The sequence below is a fragment of the Dipodomys spectabilis genome, unplaced genomic scaffold (assembly GCF_019054845.1).
Source record: "Dipodomys spectabilis isolate Male_0828 unplaced genomic scaffold, ASM1905484v1 ptg000061l, whole genome shotgun sequence".
Taxonomy (NCBI): Eukaryota; Metazoa; Chordata; class Mammalia; order Rodentia; family Heteromyidae; genus Dipodomys; species Dipodomys spectabilis.
The window spans coordinates 521,475-527,198 of record NW_024870738.1 but is presented as its reverse complement, the minus strand read 5'-3'; positions in this window follow the sequence as shown (position 1 = coordinate 527,198).

The following is a 5,724-nucleotide window of genomic DNA, read 5'->3' as shown; positions in this document are numbered from 1 at the left end:
AATGTAGTTTTTATTCATCTTCTGCCAAATGTCAAATGTAAGCACTTGTCCTTGGCCTAATAGTTAAGGTCAGTACAAATAACTATCCATGCTGAAACTGGAGAGAGGGATATTAGAAATCAGTGGGTAAAATGCATTGTGAAACAAGTTGCTGGTGAGAATGTAGCCAAAAGGGAACCCAAATATACCATTGGTGGGAATGTAAACTAGAAAGCAGTTCCTCAGAACATTAAATATAGAATTACCCTGTGATCTATCACTTGTACTCTCGGGCATTTACCCAAAAGATCACAAACTAGGATACAGTAAAGCCACCAGCACAACCATATTCATTGCAGCACTAGTCATCATAGCCAAGGTCTGGAATCACCCTAGATGCCCTCAATTGACAAATAGATCAAGAAAATGTAGTGTTGTGTCATTTGTAAAGAAATGGACTCAGGAGGCTGAGATCTGAGGATCGTGGTTCAAAGCCAGCCCGGGTAGGAAAGACCTTGAGACTCCTATCTCCAATAAACAACTAGAAAACCAGAAGTGGCACTGTAGCTCAAGTGATAGAGTGCTTGCCTTGAGCTGAAGAGCTGAGGGACAGCGCCCAGGCCCAGAGTTCAAGCCTCATGACTGACAAAAATAAATAAATAAATAAAATGGAAAGACCTGCAAAGAAATTATGTTAAGTGAAGTAAGTCAGGTCTAGAGAGAGAAATGATGCATGTTTTCTGTTATATAGAAGCTAGAATTAGCTTATAAACTTACAGGAAAATATGTTGGATGATATGCAACTGAATTAAATATTGTAGACTCAAAGGAGAAATTCCACTGGGTGCCAGTGGCTCAGGCCTGTCATCCTAGCTACTCAGGAGGCTGAGATCTGAGGATCACAGTTCAAAGCCATCCAGGGCAGGAAAGTCTGTGAAACTCTTATCCCTAATAAACCAGTCAGAAAGCTGGAAGTGGCACTGTGGCTCAAGTGGTAGAGAGCTAGCCTTGAGCTGAAGAGCTGAGGGACAGCGCCCAGGCCCAGAGTTCAAGTCCCATGACCAACAACAACAAAAAAATGAATAATTCCTTAGAAAGGTAAAAACAAAGTTCAAAAAGATAAACACCAGAAAATGGGTACTTGAAGTGGGTGGGGTAGGGTCAAGGGGAAAGGAGGGTAGACTAATGAAGAGAAGAAGGAGGGTGGAGAATGCAATCAAGAATGGGGCCCACATTTCAGCCATCGCTGTATCTGCTTCTGGCTCTCTGGCTGATGCGTCTATACTGGGTCATGAGCTGGCTTTGCCTGTGTTGCTGGTGGGGCAGGCGGCAGTTGTGATTCCTGTGGGTGTGGCAAGCTGACGCACACTTCCTTCTTCCTCCAGATGAATAGCCCAGGCACAAAGGGCCAGGCAGCTGTGTGTGCAGACACTGGCTTGAAAGCAGATGGCCTTTGTTCAGGGCTCTGCTTGCTCATCTTAGGGTCCAGAAGCTCACACCACACCGGTTTATCCATCTTCTTCTGCCCCCGTTGCGTTGGTTGAGCGCCTTCGCCATGGTTTCCTGGCACAGGCATGTGGCTTGTTCTCCACAGGTGTGCCACAGAAGCGGCTGTTGGCAGGGTTGTAAGTTTGGATTTGGACTCTCCCTGGGTTCAGATACTGGCTGAGGTAGTGGGTGGATGAGAGCCTGCACTTCAGGTTAGAGTCAGGATATCCAGGCCCAATGTGTAGCCAGAGGGGCAGCCAGTGCGCAGGGCATCATGGACAGGACCAGTTGACCTGGGTGCTCAGGGCCTGGTTACTTAGCCAGGTGCTAGGCTGGCAGGTGGGCGTGGGCCTCAGCAAGCACTGCTGCTGAGCAGTGAGCCGATTCTGGATCATCCGTGTGCCCAGGTAGCTGCCCAGATAACTTCCCAGGAAGTTGCCCATGAAAGCACTGTGGCCAGAGGCCTGGGCTTCCCAGAGCAGTGCTTGTGGATGGTGGGCCGAAACATGGCCTTTACTATATGCAGGTATCTGGCCAGATGTCTTCCCAGCTAGATTCCTGTGAGCCGTTGGTTGTTGGCCCACATCAACTTCCGAGGGTGGCACTTAGGGATCCAGGGTGGCGGTTCAACCTTTGGGGTAACCAGGTACCTGTCCAGGGTGATGCTTAACGTTGATGTCCACAAGAGAGAGCAACGTGATGGCTGGGCCTGAGTCTTGTGGCTGCAGGGTCAGAGCCTCCCACTGAGAAAATCTTTGTCAATGTGTATGGACGCCACCAGACATGAAGTGCACAGGACTCGAGTGACAGTTGGTATCCAGGATGCCAGCTGAGCACATGGGGTGCGGGATATGGGGACCCTCTGCCCTTCCATGCTGCTTGAAGTCAGGCTAGCACCCTCCCAACACACAAGGAACAGCAATGGGGTACAGTGGAAACCTGAGCACCCCATGCTGCAGCACAAAACATGGACCGAAGTGAACCAGTACAAACACACACACACACACACACACACACACACACACACACACACACACACACACAATAAATGCCTAAACTAAAATCTCAGGTATGATGATGGCTTATACCTGTCATCCTAATTACTCAGGAGGCTGAGATCTGAGGATCGTGGTTCAAAGCCAGACTGGGCAGGAGTATCTGTGAGACTCTTTTCTCCAATTAACCATCAGAAAACAAGAAGTGGTGCCATGGTTCCAGAGGTAGAGTGCTAGCCTTGAGCTGAAGAGCTCAGGGACAGTGCCCAGGCCCAGAGTTCAAGCCCCATGACTAATGAAAAGAAAAACAACAACAACAACAAAAAAAAAAACCTCAGGTGCACCTCCACACATACCAACAAGCCCACTTCCACACCAATATATACCAGGAGGCCCACGTGCACCAGCGGGATCACACACACCAGAAGGCACATGTGCACCATCAGGGGCACGTATACAAGAAAGCTTGCACACTCCAGCAGGCACATGGGCTCCAGGAGACACATACGCACTAGGAGGCGCATGCGCCTCTGCAAACTTGAGTCCATCGGGAAGCCGATGCCTGACAGCCAGCTCGTGCACCTCAGGAGACACACACACTCCATCAGGCCCACGCACCTGCATGGCCACAAGTACCAGCAAGACTTCTCACGCTCGTATGCCCACGTGTGCCAGCAAGCCCACTCCCACAAGCATGCCCATGCATGCCAGCATGCCAACATGCACTGGAAGGACCATGGACAACAGGAAGACAAACATATCAGCCCACGCACACCAGGAAGCCCACTGCACCAGCAGGTAGACACACACCAGCAGGCTCATGAGCACTAAGGAAGCGCATGCGCACCAAGGAAGCACATGCGCACTAGGAGATGCACAACACTGGGAGACACATCTGCACCTGCAGGCGCACACACAGCAGGAGACCCACACACCCTAGCTGACCTGCGCATCAGCACACCCACGAGCACAAACACCAGCGGGCACACTGACACCGGCATGCCCACATGCCCCAGCATGCCTGTGCACACAGCTGGCCGCCACACAGTGACACAGACACACTTTTTGAAAATTGTGATTCTAAAGGTGATGTGCAGAGGGGTTACAGTTACATAAGTCAGATAATGAGTGTTAGGTTTTTAAAAAGAGGTAGCCAAGTAAGAACTGCAGCACGCACGTGGTATTCAGGTAAGGGGTAGGTTTATTTAGTAGACCTGCTGGGACCAGGCCAGGTTGGCCCTCCACGCCGTGGGGAAAGTCCTGGGGAAGAGAGCTGGGAGATCTGGGAAAGAGAGAGAAAAGAGCTAGAAAAGAGAGGAAAGAGCTAGAAAAGAGAGCAGGTGGGAAAGAGCAAGCTAGGAAAGAGAAGAGAAGGAAAGAGCTGAGAAAGAGCTAGAAAAGAGCAGAGAGAGAGCGTTTGGGCCTGGGCTAGGCCTTACCTAGGGTGTGGGCGGAGAAAGGTGTGGCCACATCAAATTCAGATGTGACCTCAGCGGATGCAGATGTGACCTCTTCCAGGTGTGCCAGTTGCCTAGGTAGCGCAGGTACTGGGTGGAGACTTTGCTGCGAGGAGGGTGGAGTCTGCTAGCCATCCAGGAGTGGACCTTACAATGACTATATTTCTTTTGAACAATGTCACCCCCCCCCCATTTCCTCCCAATTTTTTCCCTCCCAGCCTCCCCGGGGACTCGAATAGGAAACACAACATACTATAGGCATCGAAACATCCTACCTGGCCAATACCGCTCAGCCAGCACTGACAGAGAACAAGGCCTAACCCGTCATCTCCCCTCCCTGCTGGGGGCACAGATGGGTCTCAGCCATGGGGCAATGCACGTAGGCTCGGATTGAGTGCTAAAGAGGAACACGGCCACCCTGTATCCCATACACCCGAGCACCGGCAAGGGGCAAGTCCCACAGGATGTGGCACATCATATCCCATGGAAGTGCATTCTTTGCCAGGATGCCCAGCCCTTCTTAAGGGGTTACAGCGCCGGCACTGCAGGGTGAGGCCTGGAGGGGAACCCCTGAGCGCACACCGGGGCTGGCAGCAGCTGCAGGAGATCAGGCCCAAGCAGCGTGTGCAGCTGCCCAGGCAGGGTGATTAGGTGAGCGTCGGTGTGCTGTCCTGTGTGAGGCTGCAGAAGGTTCCCAGGCTGCCAAAGAGTCACATCCACTAACTGTGCTAAGAGACTTGACTCCTGCCTGCCTGGCCCCCTCAAGTCATGCACTACTTGGCTGCAGGGGTAGGAGGTGGGGTCTCTATGTGCCTAGAGCTCCTGAGACAGTAAAAGCTACAGGCTGCAGAGTGGCAGCGCCCTTCAAATACTACTAAACATTAGGGGGTGATGGTTGATCACTAAAACGAAGAGAGGAGACGGCTCTCTTCACTCTGATACTTGTTTCCTTTGCCATGCAGAAGCGTCTTCGTTTGATGCAATCCCACTTTCTCTTATTATATGAGCTATTGAAGCCCTATTCACAGTTATTGTCTATGTCTTCATCTTAAGTATTTCTCACATTTTCCTCAAAAATCCAGGTCTTACATTCAGATCTTCAGTCCATTTCGTTGGTGTTGACTTTGGTCTAGTTTCCTTTAAGTTACCACTGTTTTTAACAAACATCTGTGGAATACTTTCTTAGATGAGATCCTATGCTGGTAGTTGAAGTGACAAGAAGAGCCAGACACTAGTTTTATAATATGTGCCTTCTGGTTGGAGCATTGTGCCAGGTGAACAGGCCATCTGGCCCCAGGTGACCACTCTTGATTACTCTAGATCCAGCTACTAATGATAACTTACTTCTTTTCTTTTCTTTGGTTATTCTAAAGCTGTGCATTTCCACAGCATTGAGTAATACTTCCAGTTTAATTCTGAAACTTGTTAGTTTTTCTTCCCCTGCTGAGAAATGGTTTCCCAGGAAGATTCCAAGTGTTTCAAAGGCGTAATTTATACACAGAGCTTTGGAGTGCACATCAGCTGGTGGCTGATGGTTCCTCTTGCTTTGCTTTGCTTTTCAAACAATGGAAAGGGGCCAAGTCAGCATTTCAAAATAGCTGAAGCCTCAGGAAATGGAAATCAATTCAAATTAGCACAACTATTTACCAGAGTGATTTTTAAATCTTACAAATGTTGAAATATCTAAGGAAGGAAAGTAAATTATGAGGACATTGGATTCACTGTTAGTTTTTGGTTTCATGAGATGAGCTAGTTTAGGAAGAAGGGGTATTTGCAAGGTGCGTCATAAAAACAAGGGGAGAAGT